Source organism: Pelecanus crispus, chromosome 3 (genome assembly GCF_030463565.1).
Source record: "Pelecanus crispus isolate bPelCri1 chromosome 3, bPelCri1.pri, whole genome shotgun sequence".
Lineage (NCBI taxonomy): Eukaryota > Metazoa > Chordata > Aves > Pelecaniformes > Pelecanidae > Pelecanus > Pelecanus crispus.
Genome location: NC_134645.1, coordinates 107,369,095 through 107,394,597, shown reverse-complemented (window position 1 = coordinate 107,394,597; position 25,503 = coordinate 107,369,095). Strand labels below are relative to the sequence as shown.

General features: G+C 34.9%; 1 protein-coding gene across 1 annotated transcript in view; it reads right to left on the bottom strand.

Moving 5' to 3' along the window:
* Positions 1 to 25,503, bottom strand: part of CSMD1 (CUB and Sushi multiple domains 1) — a 1,273,929-nt gene that overhangs the window by 639,967 nt on the left and 608,459 nt on the right. The gene's annotated exons all lie outside the window — the stretch shown is intronic.

The following is a 25,503-nucleotide window of genomic DNA, read 5'->3' as shown; positions in this document are numbered from 1 at the left end:
ACAGTCTGGGGAAACATCAGGGAAAATTTTGACCATCAGAGGAACCGATCAAAAGTGAATGCCCTTGTCTGATGTGGCACTCTTAAAGTCCTTGTTCAGTTATTACACAGATACAAAAATACTGGTAACAGTTTTCCCTGGGAGCTTATTGGGCCTTTGGATATAGGAAGGTAAAAAATGGCAGTAAAAATCAATTGGTCTATCATGTATAAACCAAAACAGACATATTGACAGTTGATCCAAAGCCTATGTGAAGCCATCAGTGAAGAAAATCTCATTCATAACCTGTGACTGTTTCCCTGGAAGCAGAGAAAAGACAAAAAGACTTCTGATGATGCAGGAGTAGAGAGAAAATAGGAGGAAATTTAGGAGTTTGTTCTATTAGTGATACCAATAGTACTCAAATTTTCCTTTTCTTGTTTTCTGATTTTTTGTAAAATAGTTCTTATTTCTGAATTTCCTTCACAGTGCCATATGCATTGTACAGTTTTCATTTTTGCAGTACTTTGAGGCACAGGAAAAAAAAAATACTGCCGTTATGGAACAAACCCAGTATGGTTTCAATACAGGTGTTAATCAACATGGATTTAAAATATCATATATATAAATTATACTAATGAAAGAGACTGCAGAAAACAAGCTTACTCAGGAACTCTAAGCAACTGTAAATACATTCAGTGTTAACTTCTTAAGCTGACATGTTTCTCATGTTACAAACACAATGGAAATTTGGATGGTATACAGGAGTGATCTGGTGGTAGTACCTGAGAGCGAGCTTGGGAGGAAAATGAGTCCCCATAAAGTATCTGCCAAAGAGTCATATAAGTGTTGTAAGTATACATTTGCATTTAGCAAAGCCATACTCCTTGAGTTTACTTCTGTAGTTTCTGAATAGAGTTGATTGCCTACTGCTTGCTGGAAGCTTCTGCCAAAACAAAAAGTTAAAGGATGTCTCCTCTGAACATCAAAAGCTTCTGGTTTAGTTTCTCAGGAGCAGGGAAAACATAATCAATTACTGTGTGTAGCTACACATCTTTACCTCACAGTAGCAGTCACTCTATATGATATTTATGTAAATGCCCAAGTATATAAAAATTCCATGTAAATCGAATAGGACGACACACAGACTTATTTAGGTGTATGTAAAAGTTCTTTGCTGAAATTAAACCATCTGCATTTCCATTCACAGTGCACTTGCAATGAATATGGAGAATCATGCAAATAAGCTTTTATTTTTTCTGAAAGAGAATGAGAAAGTTTTGAGGCTTGCTAGCTGTATTTTCTTATGTTTTAAAACTGCCCAATTTCAAATAAACACATGAATGTGCTTGTTTGCAGCATTTAAGGTTCAAAGAATTAATTTAGGCCATAGTACATATTTTAACTGAAATATTAAGAATATATCCAAAACTGTCTCAACCCATGGAAAAATTCAGTAAATAGCACTGCAAGAGGCAGGTGGATACAAAATTTCTAATCTGGGAGGAAATTAAAGTCATTGACTTGCATGCCCTTTCCGTAATTAAAGACACATGTCAGTGAAAGTGCATTTAGTGAAGCCTCATTCTGTAATGCAGTCTTCCTTGGACAGATAATGCAATCAACCATTACTGAGTACTTGTTTAAAACATTGTCTCACTAGGCATTTTATTTTTAAAGACCTAGAAAGTTATGTCAAATTTCCATGGATTAGCTCCTACAGCATGCACATTAGCTTACAGAGTTGACAGCTACAGATTAATACGGTGGTAAAATTCAGCTGCACAGATGGAGATAAATTATTTAGCATTTTATTTATGAATAATACACTTTAAAACAATACAGATAGGCAGTCAGGTGGGTGCATAGGTACAGCTCTTTGTACTAGAAGTATTTTTGTGTTTTTAATAGCGAAGCTTCAAAGACAAATAATCCAGCGTCTACATTTACAGCTACTGTTAGTTAAAAGACAATATCATACCAAGATGACTTCACTTCATCATTATTTCACAAAACCAAAACAAAATATGCAGAAACCTATGTTTCATTTCATCACAGAATAAAAGCAGAAAGATTACTTTGAGGAGCAGCTTTGCATTTTTATTTCATACCTGAATTTCTATTTGATTTTAAATTTGGTTTTCCCTTTTTTTTTGAAAAGAAAGCAGTGGGATTTAACAAACATTCTTTCACACTGGAGGACTCAAAGTGCTGACAGACCACACAAAAGAATTCATGATTCACATAAATTATTTTCATCAATAGCACAGTATGAGGTACTTGGCTGAATAATTTTTCCCAATACCACAGAGAAAAAAAGTCTTACAAAGTAAATTGTACATGAAAGCACAAGAAGAGCCTAACAGAATTTGCTGCTTTGATCAATTTAGTAAGAAGATTTGTAAGAAACCATTCTATACATTCTTAATAACAAGTGCAGCCTAACATATTATTAACTTTCACTTGCTTATTGTGGTTATCTTCCTCATAAACACTTGCTATAACTATTGCAAATTATGCACCATAATCGAGATATACATGTTAGCGAACTGAAGTACCAGATACGCTATCACTAAACACTTGCTTCTTTATCAACTTAAGCATTATTTGACAGTTGTGTACAGGAGTTCTAAACATACATCCAATTTCCATTTTGGACATCCCTTATTTTACTGGTCTGTATTCTGCCAAGGGGAATTCAGTGGAGGAGACTGATGTAATTTTGACAGTCACTTTTGCTGCTGCATGGATGAGTATCAAAGTGGCTTGAACCTATGTCTGTTACTAACGGAAATGCCCTGGTCCTACAGCAGCACCATGAAACTTCCAGGCAAAAACCACTCCCTTCAATCCTTCTTGCTTTATGTGCACAGGTTTTTTTATTTCATTTCCTGACTAGAAGTACACAAGAATCCTTCCTTGGCAATACCTCCAAGATACCACCTATCATAATGCACTGGCAGCTGTAGGGTTTTTTTTAGTTTCCCTTTGTTTTTAACTGTCTATTAATAGAATAAGCTTTTCACACAAAATCGAGGCAATATTTAAAAACAAATGTGATGTTAAAATTCTATTTATGACAACAGGACCAGATTCTTATTATAAGAAGTGTATAACTTCAGTGGTATAGCTTGATAGTAGCATTTATTTCCTTAATGTCAGTTACAAATTAGTGTTTGCTGGCCTCATACACTGTGCAGTTATAGCCATTTTAGTAATAATCATATTGATAATGGACACTAATGTTTTTCTTTTAGATCGTACTTCCCAGACTTCCTATCTCCTGTTCCTCCACTAACCTTGAGAGTAAAGTAATCCATAAGAACTGGAATAGCTTTATTCATCTGTTGTTCAGCTGTACGAAATATAGGCATGCATTAAGATCTACATGTTCAAAAGCACATGTGTTATGATCTCGTTCTTTTTCATTGAACATACCTTTGAAAATCTAGCAAACTTCTTTTTCAATAAGTGTGCCTGAGAAAGGGTATATTTTAAATGAAGGAAATAGGAAACTCAGGTCAACCAAAAGTATGCAAACATATGTGAAAAAAATTAAATAATAGAGAGAGAAAAAAACATAGCTTCTAAAATCCAAGAAAACCATTTGGTTTGTGACTGAGCAGAAATAAATTTCTCTACAAAGGGTTTATTATATTCTCCTATATGATGTATTGCAGCATATTCCTTTATGTGCTTCAGCATCTTCCTGCGGTATAGCACAGTTAGCACAGCAGTATCCAGTTAAAAGTATGTGAATGCTAATGAAGAAAATCCAGATCCTCTATTCACAAAAAACCTAAGTAATACTAAAATTCATGTTGCTCTAGAGGGTTTATGATAATACTGATTTTTTCAAACAAAAACCTACTCGTATTATTAATGATACAATAGGAAAAGATACACATATATGTTCCCTGAAGGCTTTCTACCTTCTAAACACATGTACAAATGCATACATATTTAAAACAAAAAGCAAAGTAAGGAACTGGTATAAAAATTCTCTGGAATGTAATCCAGTTCATGTCACTTTCTTTTAGGAAACTGCACTTTCTTTTTGTTTTCTATTTATTTTGGCTTGGTTTTGTGATCACAAAGTACCCAGAAACTCTACAGATCTGGTTGCTTGTATAATGGGAATTCTTGGAAAATTGTGGCAAGTCACAATTTTGTTATGAGGAAAATTCTTGGATACTGCTTGCATAATGGTTACTTTTTTTCTCTTTAAAATTAGAAATATTTCTCTGTATCATCTCAGATCCTATAAAACCAGCAAACTTTATTCCCAGTCCTATTAGTTCTGCTACTATTAATATCATGTCCAATCATCCAATATTCTTTTATACTTGTCTCAGAGAATAATATTAACATAAAAATCAGTGGATCTTACACACGCACCTCTCAAAATGGAATACATTTCATACAATGCCTGAACAGCATTTACAGGAAATTGTCAGTGAAACTAAATGACCACAGAAGAGCAGAAGGAAGTCAGGCAGATAACTGATGAGGAAAGAAAACTCCAGTAAACAATGGCAGAATTTTTTTCTTTTTATTTTTTTAGTCAACACAATTACGCTACAGTCAAGATTCTCATGGGAGACTCAAAAGACACATTGTAAAACTGAGCCTGGAATCTAAAATTAATAATTCAGATTGAACACTAAACATCATAGATTCAGGAGAGAGATGAGTTTTATAGCAATTCTTTTCCAGCTAATCCCTTAATGTTGCACAGAATTATTTTCTCACTGTCTCAAAGGAACTGACATAGTTACCACCTCTTTCCGTTTTAAAACATGTGAAGGCTCAACACGTACCTTATGAGCTTTTTGCCTTGGAACATTTAAATGGTTAAAGTATGCAAGTAAAAAAAAATTGGAACAGCTGCTCTGTATTTAGCTTTCAGATTTTCTTCTTCTACCTCACTCCAGAAGAACGGATTAGGTACCCAAAAGTTTGTATATTTTATCTAATACTAGCACTTAGCCTAATAAAAGATATTACTTCCCTCTGAGAACCTTATTTATTTATCCACCAAAAGCCACTAATGTTAATGTTCCATAAATTAAAAAAGCATCAGGAATATCAGATGAACATCTAGAAACATTATTTCAATCATAACTATAAAAAACCCAAACACAAAACCCCAACCAACAACAACAGGTAGTGGTAGCAGCTGAGAAGCCTGTCCCATGCAAAGCGGTAAGGAAATACTTCCTTTCTCAGCTTGGTGCAAAGATGCTGTCACTGATAAAGAACTCTAGACAAATACCACCGTCTATTCCTATGCACACTTCCGTATTCATATGCTCCATTACCTCCCGTATACTTTTTTTCTTCTCATGTTCTTCATTTATTCCAACCAACATGTGTTTTTTTGTCCAAGACATAGGTCTCTCAGCTATGCAGATATTACCTCCATTGTATACTTTAAAAATATTTATATTTGTGTATCTTTATATTACATGGGTTCAGCATCTTCTTTTTTCATTTGAGAATACTATAGGCATAGGAGGATAAAAGGGGGAAAAGTGCCACAGAAATCACATTTCATGTTGTAGAATCTAACTGCAGGCACTGCAGAAATCATCTGTAAGATGCTATAGAGTACTCTGGGCCCTAGCCATTGCCAGACTTAGCTACACCAAACTGCTTATATCCAGTCATCAAATTACATGTATGCAGCTGACTATGAATACAGCTCAGAAAACATTAATCTGTTATCGTTGAAAAGAAGAGGATGAAATATGGCTCCGTGTTTTTATGACACTGTAAAGCCTCAGTTTGGCCAGATTATTCTCCAATTACCAATATTTATCATTGCTCAAAAGGAATTAAATCTGCATTTTAGATCAGTTGTGGTTTGATTTTTTTTCCTAGCAGTTCAGTAAAATCTGTCAGTAATTAAGTTTGAACATAAATCAGCATTTCAGAACAGAAACACACGCATTTGCAATTCCTTTAGCTACTCAGGCTGTTGACAGATCACTCTTAAATACAAGTAGCAGTTTGAAAAGTAGTGTAAAGAAAATACTACCACCTGATAAAACCACTGAATCAAGTAATTGTACAACTTCAAAAAATGAGGTACCCATAAAGATAAATAAAACTGGATTAATTAAATGTATGTATGAATTCAAGTATGTCAATAGTTCTATATACGCTGTTCCAGCAGTAGCATGACAACTAATTAGCTTTAACTGAGAAATATGTAAATCTGTGAACAATGAGGAACTTGATCTTCTTAGGTTTCAGATGAACATCTTTACTGCTCATCTATGACATTTTCTGGCATTTTCTAAAACATAAAGGTGTGTTCTCCTGAACACTCTCTGTATAAACAAATAAAAAGACGACTATCATTTAGGAAAAAACCTGTATGACTAGGCTATGTTTTTTTCTTTTCTAATATTTAAGAACCAATCTGCCATCTCCCTATACTAGTATTTACTTTAAAGTTCAGAAAAATTCCATGTCAAGTTGCTTTCATTTCAAGAAATCAAAGAGAAGATAGAAATAACTTAAAATTTCTTTTTAGAAATGTCTGTATGTTTTATTAATTTAAATATATCTTGTATTTCAAAATTAGGGATTGTGTACTTTTTTAGTGCTAACATTACAAACTGTAATTAGATTACTAAAATGTGGTAAATGTCTAATGCCATTGCTTTCCCTGAAAGTTAAATTATTATCTTCAAAGACTGGTGGTGATTCAAAGAATTCAGAAACATACAAAGCTTATTAATAATCACTCTGTATTTGATATCCCCTTGCTGGTAATGTATAAATAGGGGGAGTCTTGCATAAGCGTCTCTATCTGCCCTCTCTACATTTTTCTCTCTGATTCAGTGCAAAATTTTGCATTTTGTTTAATAAGAATAAAATTTCCTTATGAAGATGTGAAATGAAGGCATAGCTTTATGTACAATTTAAATGTCAAAGGATTATATTTTCTCCATACTTTAGACAGTGGAAAGCAGACAGACTACCATTCGCAGTGAGAGCTTCACCTCATCAACATTAGCTGCTAACTACTGCCACTGACTTCATTTTTGGCTAGCTTAAGCTGAGGTTCAAAAGGCTGATTCAGAGTTACAGCAGAATAAAATTTGGAATTAGTGATGCTAATATTGAAATCTCATGGTCTACATTCACAGTTATTCTGCATTATTAAAAAAACCCAAACAAACAAAACAAGAAAAACAAGAAAAATTCAAACTTTTTTAGGGACTTAAATCTGAGCCAAATCAAAGGTCCATGATTAGATTCATGTTTCAGTGGCTGAGATATTTTCATCAGACTCACTCTAGAAACCTGAAAAGGCAGATACAGTAAAATGCTATAGACCTTCCTACCTCAAATTAAAAAAAAAACAAAAAAAGCTGAGAGGTGGGAATGGGAGGTCAGCACTCAGCTGAGGCATGCTGCTATCATAATGTGAACTACTACACATAAAGATGTTATACTGTGGAAAAATGAGATATGGTTGTGTCAGTTGGGTGCGTTTCCTGTAAATTGTATTGACCTGCAAAAAATAAAAACATACTGACAATAAAAGAATGCTGATCTCTTTACAACTTACAGGAACTGAACTCTTTAAAATGTTTTCACTGTAAAGTCCTTTGACTCATGGTTGAAGCTTATTAGTCAGCAGACAGGGCTTATTTGATACTTATTTCAAGGTATAAAGTAAGTAAGTAATCAACTTTATAAAAATGAGCATTGAAATGAAATGTGTCTGCAATTGAAGTATTATAAATGATGGAATAGTTTGATAGAATTCTTTTATGTAACATGTAACAGTTGAGCACAAAACTTCTGGAATTCCATGTTTTAGCTGATAAAAAGAATGTTCATGCAGAAGCATATCTTAATTAAATGTAATTAAAAGAAAAAAAGAAAAAAAAGCAAGTTGGTAAGATCTTCAAAGTATTCTTTGTAAATAAAGTAATCAACAGTTAAAATAAAATAAGCACAGCAAGCACTATTTTATTGTAGTGGAGCTAAAGCTAATTATTAGATACAGTGATTAGAAACTGAATGGGGATCTCTGTTATATGAAAAAAGTCATTTGAAAGAGTACTGTTAAGGGAATACTTTCAAGAAAATAAATACTAGTTTGTATCACTGAATGAGAACATTTAGTTCTAAATTAAAGTTGAAATGGGATGTTTTTCAGCATGATAAGCTTCATGGCAGTAATTCTGTTAAGTGTGACTGGATAGTTAAGAAAATAATAATTAGGAATATTATAAATAAATAAATACAGATGGTACCTTTGATATACCAAGAATTATCTTCAACTCCATTGAGCAAAGAAATATTTACCTCCTAGTTTTACTGGAAATACCTCTAAGTTAAGGTACCAGCATCTTTGTGTTGGCTCTGAAAACAATGTATTTTCTCCTGTACTTATCTTTTATCACAGTAATATATTAAAAATTAAAACACATAATTTAAAAAATATTCAAATTTTCAGTTTCTATTTTTTTAAATAAAGGAATAAAAATCTCCCACATTCTTTTATTTTGGTGTATTTTACTTATCTACTGAATATATTTCTGACTTTCTGCCTATTTTTTTTATTCTTTAACTTGTGATTTACATTCTCCTCACCTCCACAAGCACTCTCAAGAGCTTTTACATGATGCAGCTGCTGGGTGGGACAGATGTAGTCTATTTCTAGTAACATGCTAAGAATAAAAATGATTATTTGTTCATTAACTTTTCATACCCTATTTTTCAAAATTTACTTTCTCCACACCTTCTGTAGTTTTTGGATCTTTTACAGCTTGTCCAATAAATCAAGCTTAGTACCTCCTACAAACATCACTGAAGCATAGCCCTCCAACTGGTAAAATTATTGGCTTCATTCTTTATATGAAGTTGCATCAGAATCAAGTTTCTTTCTTTTAAATAAAACAGAGAGATTGCTTCTCTATTGCTAAAAAAAACCCCAGTTGTCACACTATATTTTCAAAGTTTATTGTTCTTTACAGCATAAGCTAGGTAAACCCATGTTGACCATATCTATTAAAAACAAAAGAACCCGGCTTTCACAATGTTAGGCACCAAAAACAGCCATTAAAAAATTCAAAAGGATTTCCCAGCTGTGGGTAACAAAATCCAGTATATGGACAACACACAGTACTGTATATTTTACATGACTGTTTTTGTCAGGTTAGGCATTGTTAAACTATGCTGCATATGAACGCAAATACAGTTACTGGCACCTTTCAGTATGTTCAGTGTAAAAGAATATGCATACTTTTTGCAAATGAGCAATACCTCTCGGTACCGATCTGGATGTCAGCATGAAACCTAAATGCTTTGAATATGACTGTCTTCGTACAGCAAGTTACCTTAGTGAAGAAACAACTCCCTGCTATGCACAAGGCCACCAGCCACTTGTTATAGGCCGGGAATTATTACGTTATTGCTGCACTTCCACAACTGAGTGTTTCCAAAGCAAAACATGCTCCTTTGGACCCAGCAAGTGTTGACAGAAATTAATGTTGCCATCTATATTCAAGCCACGTGCAGAATGTCAGTCAGTTTTGGTTGTTCAGAGATTGGTCTGGGGCTGAGGCCGTCGGCAGCTCATACCAGTGATTTAATGTAGAAAGCTATAAAATGGTAAAACAAAAGACCCTCGGGGGGAATATGCACAGACATTAAATACAAGATGTAGAAAACCGAGCCCAAGGTGGAACGCAGAGAAGCCAAGCCACGAGCAGACCTGACATGGCAACCGGCTGGTGGGAGGGTCCTGTTCTCCTGGGTCCAGCAGACCTGATGCGCCGACCAGCTGGTGCGGGAGTGCAGGGGCTCTGTCTCCGTGTGTCATAAAATGGTGATCACTGTCCACCCACATGTCTCAGGGAAAGCTCATTGAGGACAGACTGCCTTTGTTTAACACTGAGGCCAGGAAACGCCATGGCGTTGTGTACTTTCCTACCTTTTTATTTGCTACAAACTCATGTTCTGGAAAAGGTTCTTGGGTTTTCTGTGTGGATTCTGCAAGAATCTGCTCTTGATCTATTTACCCTCATTTCTTAGTCCTCCCAGGCCCTTAAGCGCCCTGAAGAACAGCTGGGCTTGCTTGATAGTGGTAATTGCTAAGGTGCAGGGAATAAGACTCCCAGAACAAAAACGTAAAAATCTATCCCAGAAAGGGAAAAAGAGACATTTACTCTTGATTCTCATGAAGGTACCTTTCAAAAAGGGTGGTCTACAAAAGTGTATCCCAAAGTATAGGGTTCCTTCGCTTCAGCTGGCTGGAGGCCTCTGCTACCTGTCTCGAAGGGGACCAGTTTTCAGAGGATTCATTTGGCACAGCTCCACTACTGTTTTTGTTAGAATTCCTGACAAAGTCTAACCACAAGAGATGTTGTGGCACGCAGAGCTCTGTGTTGGCAGGAAGGATGATTAGCCAGTTGTGACTTGATAAACTCATAGAAAACACAAACTCATATTGTATCCGTGCTGCTTCTCTATTTTACACCAATTGGTTTCCATCCGAAAAAAATTCTTGAGCTATCCCCCAGGCCATGTCTACACTACAAAACAAACAAACAAAACCAAACACTGCACCAAGTGACATGGGGACCTATGCGTAACCTGCTTAACATGAGCTTGTGTTACGGTTGTAAAGAAATAACAAGCAAATGTCTGCTACTGTAATGCTCTTTCCTATTTCACAATTTTAGTTTGTAACCAAGAAGATAAAGCAACTTGCAGAAGATTTGAAAGAAAATAAAAAACAATTAAAAAATCAGATTTAATTTTGTGAAAAACTCAAAAAAAATTGACCACTTTATATTGTCAAACAGGAAGTTGGGGGATTACTAGGTAACAGTTTGTAGAGCACTTACTGGGAATTGGAGTCTGATAACGGCTCTTCAGTCTTGTAGACAAAGACAGAACAGCATGTTATGGCTGGTACCTGAAGCTAGCCATATGCAAGCTTGGAAATAAGATGCTTGTTTTTAACAATAAGGATAATTAACCATTGGAACAGATTACAAAAGACTCTGAAGCACTGGAGAATGCTAAATCAGGGATAGATGTAACATTTTTCCGAAAAATATGCTCTTCTTCACATGGAGAATTTTTATGGTTTATTTTCCACAGGTCACAGCTGATTATTAGAATGGAAATGTCTTGTTTCTAGTTATGAATTTCATATCTGTTGCCTGAATTTATCAGATCATGGTATCTTAACAAAAGTGAACATCAGTTCTCTATCAGAGACACAAAAAGAATACAGGTGGTTTGGTGTGCTAATAAAATCAGTCATAATTCTAGAACAATGAGAGGAGAAAACTTGTCCATATTTGTATGAATGTATGTTACGCTTCATATACCAGGTTCTTACTAAGAAAAGCCCAAGACAAAAACTGCAAGTAAGCTAAATAAAGACTTCTAAATAATGGAAAAATGCTCCTGTTCTACATACTTTACTTTGAACAATCAGGAAGCTGTTACCATTCCTGAGAAGTAAAAGTTTCTGAAATAATATCCAAATTTGAAACAAACAGGAGTTTCAAACTCTTTAAAACATTTTCATACCAAAAAAGTAATTTTTCTTTTCAGTCTTCTGAGAAACATAGCAAAATCCTTAAAATTTTTTGAAAGGATAGTTTCTCTTTTGTTATAAACCCAGTGATTAGTGTCTAAAATTTGACATGACTTGAGATTCTCCCAGTATAGAACCATTTAAAATGTGGATAAATCCCAATCATAAATAAAACTTATTAATTCAGTTCTCAAGTCCATGTAGAGTTGAAGGGCTTTACTGCTACTTACTGTACACAGAAAAATTAACATTTTTCAGAGCTTCATCTAGCCCAATGGGATTGCAGTGGATTGCTTTCAAACACAGCAGCTGAAGCAAACACACTACCCATGTTTTTTATTACCATATTGCTACCCAGGGGGCAGTGTGCTAATTCTAAATATTTATTGTGAAAACCTGTACATCAGTTTCTAAGAAACCAAGATTTCTCTTGATAGTTGTCCTCTGCAGAAGAGTTGAAACCCTCAGCTTTAGAAACTCTCCTAGTAAATATACCAGATTCTGGAATCCCACACTTTCAGTCCTAAATACAAGATTTGTTACTTCGAAGTTTCTTTCCACAACAATGAAGGTGGAAAAAGAACTGGTAGAATGAAGTCTTCTCATACAGTCAGTCTTTAGATCTAGGTTCCATATCCTAAAACAAATCCTGTTGTTACTCCTGGGCTATATATAATAATTTACACTTGATTACAGCACAAATCAAAGACAGACATCCAATTTGAAGAAATCAGGAAATGGAGAATTAAATGCCAACTTTGAAATTTTCTAAAACACTTAATAAAGCCATTCCTTCTTTCAACTGTGGTAACAGATTCTGGTTCTTTGTCTTAATCATACCTTCCTTTGTTAGTTTAGCTAGGTCTAATGCTGTTTTATATACACCGTTTTAATATGCTTAACAGAGGTCTGTTCATTGCAATACTGTACTGAGAGAACCATGTCATAGGGATTCACATGAATAGCTCAAGTATCCGCCTCTTCTGCTGTCACTTCTGAGGTGATGAGGACAAGCATTTTTCATACCAGTTGAATTCTTGGCCTCAGTTTTCAATTTGTTGGTCTATCATTAAGCTAATTCATGACATAAACACATAATTGGACTGAAATTAAATTCACTGCATAAGAATGTTAGAACCCATAAAGCCCTTATTTGGAAGTCAGTCTCTTCTACCCTCTCCATACATGGACCGCACATGATCCACAGAAGTTCTTTACTGTTCCTTCCTTTTTCTTTCCAGTATATTTTTATAAGACCTTCTTTAAGTATCCATCGTGGCTGAACAAAAGAGCAATAAATAGGAGTATTAGGAATGACATCACAGTAGTAGGTAGTACTTGTCCTAACATCTTCGAGGAGATAATATCAAAAGAACATTTTAGCATCCTTTAAATAGTTCTAAGGTATAGGTTAGCCATAAATATTAAACTACAATTTCGACTTCAGACACAGAAAATATTAATGGTTATTTTTAATGCTTTCACCTTTTTTCCTAAAAATATATTTAAATTTTTAGAAGCTTCCATAGGAAAACTGCTGTCAGTTATATTTATTTTTATTTACCAAAATGGAATGCTGTACTTTGGCTTATCAAATATTACCACTTTTTCGAGGTAGATGAAACAAGAATTATTTATTTTTCCCCAGAGAATGAAGATGAGTAAACAGGGATGTTTATGGTCTTAATTGTTATATCCAAGCACTGTTTTCAGTCTGTGAAACTGAGATGCAGCCCTCAGTCTCCTGTAGAAATTGCTAATATTACATGATTTACAGAAGGAAGAGTCTTGAGCAATTCCTATGGTACAACTACTAGAAGAATTTTCAAGTTGCAAAGTGGTGGATTTTTAAATAAAAATTATTCAAATTAATTCACTCCTTTAAAAAAAAAAGAGATTAATTCATCTGGTGAAATTAATTAATCTGGTTAAACAAGACTAAAACTGATTTAAAAGGGTCCATAAATAAAGAATGAAGAAAAAGTAAAACGTTTTCTCTAACTTTGAATGTGCTGCCTTACAATACTGTTGAAACGCAAATCATCTTTTTGTTTATGTTTGCACAGTGTTGGAAGATATACTGTTATACTGCTACTATTTTATCTTACAGCACAAGAAAGATAAATATAAACCTTTAAAATATTAATTTGCCAGACATGGAACATACTCTTTGGCATTGATAATTTAAAGAGGTTTTTTTACCAATAAGGACTAAAGTCTGAATATTAGAAACAGCACCAAAAGGATATTAATTTGATACAACACTCAGCCCCAGGAGAAAAAAAAATATCTTGATTACCTGATATTCTGTTTGCTCAGTTCAAGCTCCCATGGGCTATAGTTGCAGCTGAAAGAGGAGCCAATGGAGCTGAACCCAGCTATATGATAAATGAGGACCACAATATTAGCAAGAACTTGCACAAATCTTGTCTGAATATGCTTGTTACCATGACATAGCAACCCTATGAATAAAGCACGTATAAGACCCAGACTTTAAAGTGGTACTCCATTTGTTTTAATAATGAAACATTCCTTTCTTTTCCTTTAATATCCCGGATAATGCACACATCTTCTCATTTTAACATATGTAGCAGCACTCCTACTGACTAGAGTCTCTTTAAATTCACAACAGTAATTCAGTCTCAGATCACAGTGAGAAATAAGAGCATTTGATGGCATAATTAAAAAGCTATGGCAACTTTTATGTACAAGTGGGTCAAACTAAAGCTGGTATTCTTTATTCTTGAGTGCTCAACTTTGTAATATTAATGATATTTTTATGTACACAGGAAGATGACAAATGACACACCAGTAAATCTGCGTATATGCTCTGCTAGAATATATCTTACTTCTGTTTCAGTGTGTAAACTGCATTGCCCTCACTTCAGGCAGCTAAAAAAGACAACTGTAGATTATTGTGACAACATAACTAAATACACAGTTTATGAAGCTCATTTGAAGTTACTGAAATTAATTTACATGCTGCTTCCTAAGTGGTTGTTTTTTTTTTTTTTAATTTGGTCCTGCTGTTCTAATTTCAAAATGGGGATGCAAAAATGTATATGTTCTAAAAGTGTGGATTTTGTTTTGATATAGAATAATATCTGAAATTGACCTTTTCTTTCAATACCTTATCTATAATTTCCAAAAGCTCTGAGTACAAAATAAAACCATATGCTCGGTCTCCTCCAAATGCAGGCAATCACATATCTCTACATTGGATTTTATACAAATTTTAAATTACAGAATTTCATTGTATTAGTCAGATCTTCACATCGTATTTTACTGTATTTTTTCTAATCAATAAATTTTAATACTTGGGTCACATCATTCTAAAGAAATATCAATTGTCCTAATACAGGTTCTTGCTTTCTGACCTGGAAAACTTGCATCTCTTTTCTGCCTCTTCTACCTGCTTCACTAAAAGTGGGATGCAATTATTTGCCAATCTTATTGGCATACTAAATATTTTTTTAGCTAATATACTCATCAGCTACAAGGCATCCAATGTATAAAAACTAACAATTAGTACCTCCATTTTTAATTTTATTTTAGATGGTTTACATCTGAAATTCATACTCTTCATTGTGGTGCTGCTGCAAGCTTGGCTAAACTATCTAACCAGCAAAATCCTTGCATTTTCTTTTTATCCACAGCAAATTTCCTTCCCTGTTGGTTGTCCTCTCCCTTGCCTGGGAGATGGGAAAAACAGAAACAAGATCTCAGTCACCACTATACATCATATCTAAATGTTCTGTGCTGTAACTGTTGCTTTAAAGCATCAGAGCTACAAAACAGCACAGTATTTTCTAAGTGCAGACCTCTGCAGAAAACCCATTAAGCCCAATTGCTAGCCTACTGTGCAGACATTAAAAAAAACCCAGTAGCCATCAATAAACATGTTATTTAAATTCGATTTAACATTCTTTTGAAGAAATAATCAATGCATTCTGTGTGCTAACTAAACAGAGATACCAGGCGCCAAGGTATTTATTAACTGTAAGCACAGTTCATTGACAGGCTTGCTCTGAGGTGATGTAGATTACAGCACTGGTCTCAGCAGAAGAACCATGCAACAGACTAAAGAGCAGGTGGCCAAAAGAACTTGCAGTGGAGATTCAGGAAGAGGTTTCTGGAGGATTATGTCCAATTTGGAAAAAGAAAAAAAAACTACTAACAAATGTTTTAGTTGTTATTTGTCATGTTTTAGTAGTTCTCAGTACATCCAGGAAAAAAATAAAACAGGCTTTTATTCACACTTGCTTCTTACATCCTAAAATGCTATCCTTCTCTTATAAAACAATGATTAATTGCTGAGATAATTTTATTTGCTGCTTAACTTCCAGGAAAATAAGAATGCATTCAACTATGCTAATTCCTACCAAACAGTTTTTCATATACTCAGGTATTAGAAAATATATGTTTAAAAACATCAAGATGTATTAAAAAAATCCTACTATATCTTTAAGAAAATGGCAATAGCTAGTATTACAATTCTAATATATTTTAAATTTAACATAGAAAACCACAGTACATTAGAAAAAAAACAGTTTGGTAAGTTAGCATCCTTCATCCTTACTGATCCTAATGTGAAAAGAGGCCACTACTCATGCCAATGTAGCTTTGATACACCATGACTAGTTTTCTTTCTGATATTATTCCTAAACTAGGTACCAGTGACAAAACTAGAGCTTAGCTTAAGCTCCAGGGAATAATTGTCTTTCTGTTTTCCAGACTGATCTAATATTCCCAATACTTACTGTGATTCGCCCAGATGAATTGAATCATATTACTTCTTCAATTTTGTAACTTCTCTTCATATTTATATACACACACATGTTCTCAGCAAGATTTTCTTCGTTAATCTTTTTCCATCTCACACAGTAACACAGACAACCACAGATATATATATATTACTTAACTCCAGTTTGAATTCCAGATTTTTTTTTTTTTTTTTTTTTTTTTTTTTTTGTGGAAAATTAGGGAGTAGATGCATTTTTTCAGAATTACTGTGATTACTGCAAGCAAATCTAGCATCACTGGTAGGGCTATCTGGCAAAATTGTGTGTGTGTGGGGCGAATTTTAATCAAGTTCCAAAAGTCAAAATATCTGTAGGTTTTGTCTTCCTGGGAAGCTAGACTTGCGGCTGACTGCAATAGATAGGTACTGTGTAAAAGCAAGAAATGTAGCGATTCATAAATATCTCTAAGAAAAGCTTCTACGTTACCTGAATACACTGGTATGAGCTGTTTCATCATTAGAATATATTTTCATCAATCTAATATCAAGGATTTTGCAAGAAAACAAGGCTAACGGTTTAGATGTTCTAGAACAATGCAACAGACCTAGTAGAAGGAAAGTCTAGGAGCACACTGAATCCCCAGGGTTGGACAGTCTGTTTAGAAAGATAGCAATGCTGGTGGTATTTTAAGCATTCCAAGCTCTCTGTTAATGTATTTAAACCTTGTTCACATACTTAATTTTAAAAATCTAGTGCTTTTCATGTTATTTTAAATGTGGTGGAAAATTATATTGTAGGTCACAGTGCTTCCTTAAGTGAGTTCTCTCACTCATGTTCCTGTCAGTTTGTGATGTGGTATGAATTAAGCCTTTATACCTCTTCAGCATAGTAGGCTGTAAATTAATAGGTGCAAAGAAAGCAATAGTGTTCTGTGAATTAAGCATCAATTTACTGCTTCTGTACTTCTCACTTCATACACCGTTCACATGCTGGTGTTAACAGCTAAGTGGTCTCTGTGTCTTTACAGCTAACACAGGCAAGAAATTATATTAGTTTACTCACTACTACCAGCGTGAAGTACATTTACCATCCTATTTATTTTAGGGTCAAAATCTTTGCAAAAGCTTCCACATACTTTTATGCATACAGTTACTAATATATATATATATATAATTTAGCATGAAGATACTACAAAAGATAAGCAATGCATTTCAGATATGCTTTCTTTAAATACAAGTCTAATAACTTTTGTAAGATTTCTGTGTGAGATATTACCATAAACTAAACATATTCATTAACTGAAATTTAAACAGATTTGCCTTTGTATCAGGACTTTACCAACTGTTTGTTTTTTTTTAAAAAATCATGTTATTTCTGTCACCTCCATCTCTGAACACAAGATTAACATATGATCCAAAGGAAAGCGTGGTCCAAAAGGAAAAATGGGAAAGTGTTTTGTTCTATTTCTACCTGAAGCGCTCAGAAGAATTACATACATATTTCCGCACTTGCCATCATTATATGGGCCAGTATCTGGGTAAGGACCACAGGACACTGATACAACTACCATATATTTACCAGGAAAGAAGAGGGCAGGCCAGGCTTCACTGCTGTCCTACACAGCAAGTAAATGTACCCAAACAGTCCTGTTTTGGGGAAAGACGAAAGGAGAGGGGATACTCCTGCTGGATAGAAGTGACAACATTAGTGACTGTGGTATTCCTGAGGGCTTAGGATGTTTTTGTTCACTCTGTGCCAATGGGAGGTCTGACCTGAGTACACTTCCCAGGCTCATTTGGGATATCACTCTGCAAAGGCTCTTCTGACCTAGAGCACCAAATTCCCCCATTGCTACTCTGACGTTCAAATATCCCAGACCCTCCAACCCAGCCTGAAGCTGTTTCCAAAACCTTATCAACTCTTTAAAATCTGTCATACTATCCCCCACAATACCCAAACAAAATTCTTCATGTTAGATTCATTCTTGTCTCCCAGCTCCCCAACCCAAAGCCCTTATTCCCTCCATCATCCCCTTTCTTCCAGTGCAATACCAGTAACTCAGAGATCACATACAAATTCAGATGTTACATTTCATCTTATTTTTGAAACCACTACTTGTACTCGGTGTCCTTTTCTTCCTTACGGTCATTTTAGCAATTAGAATCTGAAGGTGCCTCATTGCAACTAGCATAGCTCTTCTCCTTATATAATATATACTATATTATTTAATATACACTTAAATAATAAAACAAAAAAATTCACACATGTTCTTCTGTATTGAAACAAAAAAAAAAAAGAAAAAATTGCCTTTAGGATGCTGAAAGGAAAAGGAAGACAATGTTCAGGATGAGGGAAAGAAATGTAACCCTTAAAATAACAATTTCTTTGCAAAGGCTTTGCTTTCTTACGAGTAGCAGTCAGGTTTTATCTTTCCTTCTGTAGAAATGTTAGGGAGGGGGGAACTGTTCACTACCTGTCTCATCTACGTTGTTTTTTTTCTTTGTATGGACTCCAAAGGTAGTGAGCAGTGTTCATTTTATTTTCGTAATCTGCTAACAATTTACTTACAACTGTGCATAATTCATTTTTTAAGCAGGCATTTGAAGGCCTGCAGAAAATCCATTTTGGAACATGATAATTTTGATAAATATAGCAAAGTACAAGATACATCACTGATGAGATCAGCTTATTAATTCTTATTATGGGAAAACTGTAGGAGTGAAGAAGCTGTTTATCTGCATATGTTTGGATATAGCAACGGCTGTGCCAAAGAACTGGGTATAGATGCTGAATTAAAACATGCTATTTCCCACTCATGGAATTTTAAAAGACTCTGGAAAGCAATACTTTAAGAACTAGAGTATACCAGTTGCCTGTATGACATGTTTAGTATACATAGCTATGCAAAACACTGTGCCTATTTTCTTTCTAAATTCCCTAATCTGTGAGTGGGATAATCCTTTCTGAGACTATGCTTAACAGCTCTGAGACCAGTGAGACATTCACTCCAAGATTACAGAGCTCCACAGGCACTCAAGTTCAGCATGTTGTTTGCAAACTTTTTATACACCATTTTGCTCTGACTATATTACATGGTTGACTTTTTTTTTTAAAAAGGGTTGGGGGGGGGGCGGGGAATGTTTTTCAATCCTTAATCTAGTAGAAACCAAGGGAAAAAGGACAAGAAGATCAACTACAATGTGACAATGCTTGTTTGTGATAAGTTTTACTAGATTGTAAGCTTAAACCATTGAACATGGCAGCAAATGCTGAGGGAGGATGCAGAAATGGGACATGGTGGGAGGGGAAGGGAAGGGAGCAGTGGGAGCATAGGTGTTGCCAACAGAAAATACCTGGGAGAAACTGGGAGAAACCAGCATCAGCACCAAAAGCAGCAACTGACAAGACTCAGGAGCTGGGGAAAAGACATGTTCCATAGAGTCTTTTAAAGAGACATGGCATTTGCCATATTACTTATTTTAGGGATTTATTAAGTTTGCAATATGTGAATGCCTACCGATGATCTGTGCTGGCTATAGCAAGAGTCTGAACAACAGTTAGCAAAAAGATATTTCATGAACAGAACTTTAATTCTAACCAGGTAAATAAAAATATTATTAATTGAAAATATCTAATATTCTGACATGATCACTGTATTATTCAGTCTTACAAAGCTCTTCATACATACACACACTCTACCTTTCTCGCTCACCTTAAAAATATCTTTGTCCTTCCAATGTATCTTGGGGGTTTGGAACTGTATAATGTTCTACAGTAAGTCAATTTTAAAAGTTTTTGTGTTGCTATATATATTTGATAGGTTGGGTTCAAGTGCTAAACAGCAATAATGCTATTTTTCAGATGTGATAGACTATGGGATTTTTACACAGTAACTGGAAACTTTGCAACAGGAAAGTCGATAGAAAGGATTTGAGGGTAACTATGCAACTTCTTTTCTTGAAAAAAAAAAGAAGTGTGGTTCATGGCAGGTCAGATGGACAGGTTATCAAGTACAGAAGCTTATACTTACTGGACTCAGTTTCCTAACCAAAACAGGTAAAAGGAGAAATCCAACTAAAACCTAGAGAAAGGTAAGAGCTTCCAAAAACTAGTAACCAGCAAAAGAACCCTTTACCGGCACCTCCAATAAAACATACAGCTTTGCAGAGTTTCACTGGTGACAAAAAAGGGATGACTATCAGAAAGTCTCTCAAGAGGCTAAAATAAGTAACTAATTACAAATAAATTAATAAAAATATAATGGTGTTCTCAAATGAAAAAGCTGGAATCTGACTGCCTTCATCTCATTGCATGGCCATGGCACATCTTTTCTCGTCTGAAGGAGAAGTAAAACAAAACAGAACTGTATATTGCCAAGGGTATGTAAAGAGCCCTTTTCTAGTGTGTAACAATTTCATTGAAGGTGCATCCACAAGCAATACATCTTTTCACAGTAAACCAATAGATGGTGCTCTTTAGCTGTATAATTATGTAATTCTGAGCTAAATATTCAGCTCATATGTATGGATCTACTGCCATAGGTGTCTATCAAAAAGGTGATTTAGACCACTCCATAATCTTATGCATTACTTTGCTATAGACCTCTCATAATGAGGGTGGTAAGATTAAGACAGATCTTTATAAACAGGACAGGAAACATGCAGATCAAAATACTACTGTTTTGAGTGATATCTAAGTGCTTGGACTGGTGTGTTTATCTAAGAAACACAAATTAGTGTTATGATCCAGCTGTTATAAGAGTTATTCATTAACACAGAAATAAGAAATGAATTTCAGATGACTCCAGGTACTTATGTCTAATTGTATGCCAAGTTTATGGTAATTCATTATTGCTGCTTCCAAAACACTCTCACATCCACATACATTTTTATGGCCTTTTGCTAGGATGTTGAGGTGATTTATAAGGAAGTCAGAATAATCTTAAAAGTATTTTTAAATAGTATTAGGAAATTAATTTGGACTAAAAAGTATGAAGTGTAGTTCATTCTCTTGTATTGGCAAATACTGACAAAAAATTGAAGGATAATAATTTTAGGTTTAAATTGAAGCACAGCCAGATTACATTAGTGTTGTAAGGTAAAAGAGGAAAAAATAAATTTTAGAACAAAATATGTTCAATATTAAGGTTCCAAGTTAAAAAATAATAATTGAAGAATTATTCTTAGCATCAAAATCACCTTTCATGCATACTGTAATAGTCTAAGATAATTTTTTTGTCAAATAAGTTTTTAATCTTGCAAAAATTATGGCAAAGCCATGTGTACATTAAAAAGCCTGAGTCGGGCCTATCTACACCCATGTAAACAGCCCAACTTTACCTAACCTGCAAATAATACAATACTCAGTCCAAATTAAAAAACAAACAAGCAAACCAAAAGCTACCTCAGTCTCAAGGAGGAGTCTTGGGAAACACACCTTAAGAGATTTTCAAAAGGGTGCTTTCCCTAAGTGACATATTCCTGATTTGACTTCAAAACCATGTTCATTCAGCCTGAGCTTTTAAGGTACTTCTTAACACTATCTCTAGATCCAACCATGATTTAATTTTAAGTACCATATAAGTTAACCTGAAGTCTAAAAGGACATGTTCGGAAGTATTTAAAAAGTCGTATTTAATGTTCAGAAATTATGCAAAAACCTCTTTTTTTTTTTTTTAGTTCTAATAATTAACAACAGAGGAGCCCTTCAGACTCAGAAGATCCAACCATTTGGTGGACTTGAAGACAGACTCCAGACATAGCAAAGAGGCAGTCTTTCTGTTATGCTCCCATTGCGAGCAAGAGCTTACCAACACAAGATAAACAGGTTTTACACCTATAACTCCTTTATGTAATAGCAAATTTAGCAAGTGATTCAAATTCAGAAAGGTTTCTTTCATCTACAGTCTAACTAATACTACTTTTACTTGCTCCATAGATTAAAAAGCCTGTTCTACCTGTTTCACATTCATTTTGCAAACACAGATGTTCATCTTTTTAAACCTGTTAACACTTATATTGATTCAAAGCAGGATTAAAAATGTCATCATCTATATGTGCACACCCATTCAAGATCCAGAGCTGTATTACTGCTCTTTAATTAGGAAAAAAACCCAAACTTGAATAGCTTTGGACACTCTAATTTTATCATGGACATAAAATAAATAGTGAGGTAATGTCACTTCTATCTTTTATAAATTAATTTCATTAGGATGGACTGTATGAATGATTTTCAAATAATCTTTTAAGAATAAGAAAAGGTAAACAAATCTATTCATCCTTTTCAATGCATTGGACAACAAACCAACAATCACCTATATAACATGGAAATTAACTGAACATCTTAAAGAAGTTTTAGAAACATGTGAGGCATATAATATAAGCAATATAATATAATTAATATTACTATTATATAATCAATATGTTATATAATCAATATAATTACTATATCTCTTGTATACAGATTTTATAGATAGATCAGATTATTTTTCCTCATTGTTACTATTATTGTTGTTGTTATTGTTGTTGTTGTTATTATTATTATTATTATTATTACTGGTTCTAGCATTTCCATTGCTTTACTTAAAAAAAAGTCCATCCAGTTTTTACTGTAATCATGATGGAACTGCTTGTAACCTTGTTGATATGTCTGGAGAGCATAATCCAGACCTATTGCACCATACACTAAAATCACTAAAGGACCATGAGTCTGAAATTATTTTCTTTATTGTCACTCTCTTTCTAGCTTTTGCAGTGCTTGTATATCTGTCTTTCTATGCTCTTCACTTTGATAATATTTGGCTTATTTTACAGCAAATATTCCTTTAAGTGAAAAAATAATCATAATTACCAGACCGTGCTAATGGAATATGTGTCTTCTAACACAGAATTACTGTATAAAGCTGTTGATATGATGCCAGATACAATAGAAGGGAGAAATTAAATAAAAAAAAAGTCACATTTTAAGATAATACACCTCTAGACCATTAGTTTTAAGTATGGAACTTCACATTTAAACACACAGCTGATTTTAGCAGATTACAGCATGCCCTACATTTAGCATGGCTCTAATGTCGCTATGGTAACTGTTCTGGCTTAAATATAGCTGAATGTGTAGCTTCATTCTAAATTATCCAATAATCCCTTAAACATTTCTTGTAAAACTTCCCATAGCTTCTCCAAACTTTTATCAGTGACTCTGTACTGATCCTGTACTCGTATCTGGATACCAGTACTGTTTAATATCTTCATCAATGACACAGACAGTAGGATTGAGTGCACCCTCAGCAAGTTTGCAGAGGACACCAAGCTGAGTGGTGCAGTTGACACACCTGAGGGACAGGATGCCATCGAGAGGGACCTGGACAAGGTCAAGAATTGGGCCCAGGTGAACCTCATGAGGTTCAACAAGGCCAAGGGCAAGGTCCTGCACCTGGGTCAGGGCAACCCCCAATATCAATACAGGCTGGGGGATGAAGGGATTGAAACCAGTCCTGCGGAGAATGACTTGGGTGTGTTGATGGATAAAAAGCTGGACATGGCTTGCAATGTGGAAGGCCAACTCATCCTGGGCTGCATCAAAAGAAGCATGGCCAGCAGGTTGAGGGAGGTGATTCTGCCTCTCTACTCCACTTTGGTGAGACCTCACCTGGAGTACTGCATCCAGCTCCGGAGCGCTCAGCACAGGGAAGACATGGACTTGTTGGAGTGCATCCAGAGGAGGGCCACAAAAGTGGTCAAAGGGATGGAACACCTCTCCTATGGAGAAAGGCTGAGAGAGTTGGGGTTGTTCAGTCTGGAGAAGAGAAGGCTGTGAGGAGACCTTATTGCGGCCTTTCAGTACTTAACAGGGGCTTATAAGAAAGATGGGGACAAACTTTCTAGCAGGGCCTGTTGCGATAGGACAAAGGGTAATGGTTTTAAACTAAAGAAGAATAGATTTAGACTAGATATAAGGAAGAAATTTTTTACAGTGAGGGTGGTGAAACACTGGAACAGGTTGCCCAGAGAGGTGGTAGCAGCCCCATCCTTGGAAACATTCAAGGTCAGGTCGGACGGGGCTCTGAGCAACCTGATGTTGTTGAAGATGTCCCTGCTCATTGCAGAAGGGACTACATGACCTTTAAAAGCCCCTTCCAACCCAAACTATTTTATGATTCAATGATCTTATGATCCTAGGTATTTAAAATAAATCCTTAGCCTTTAGTGATCAGAGTTTAGCATTATTAAAAAAAAATCTCCAACTCAAAAAACAAATACCAGGGAAAACGAGAAAAATGTTTAGATTGAATTCTACGAGAAATAAGATTCTTATGATATTTCTGATTTCCAACATAACACTGATCAATACCATATGAGATCAATGCAGAATATGTTTCCATTGCTTTCTGCTCATATTCTTTACAACATCTATTATCAGAAATCTTCTGGGGAACAGATATGTATACGTAACTGTCTGTAAATGTCAAGTTGTTCCTATATTTGCATGTTCAAGTTCAGTAACAGATTAATTTCTTGCAACCATGTTGCAAATATGTTGTTAGGTGTCTACTAGAGCCTCATACATAAAATTAAATGGACAGATTTTTATGTTCTGCAGTAAGACTCCATTAGCTCTTCCCCTTCAAGATTTCAGCTTTTGGTCCTTAGAACCGCTAATAAAACATTGGCTTTGATGACTGTTGTGCATATCTGTGCATGAGAGAGAGGCAAACAGGGTACTTACATATTGTACTTCGAACAGTCAGACATGATACAAAGCTGCTTCACTGACTGCTGTTACACAACTTTTTGTCGTGCGGAAATGTTAGAGAGTAATCTTGTGATATAGATCCAGAACTATCTTCAAAACAAAGGTTTTATATATTTGCCAAGCATGGTTGCCACACATTATTATTTGATAGAGCTTTTCAGCAGATCAGATATTACCTAGAACTTCACAATTATTAATATATTACACTGCCTAGCCTGTCATGACATTAAAATAATAGTGAGATTGCTTCAGATCTCCAGAAAGGCATTCTGAAGATAATAACCATCAGTCATCTGTGAGCAGCAGATATGTATTTTTTTCTAGGCTACATTTTATAGCAATGGCACATATGTCAGGCACAAGACATTCTCAGAGATGAAAAAAATGAAAAACCTGCATATGTAGCATGCAGAGAAATAATAATACAAACTATTCTGCAATTTAATCTAT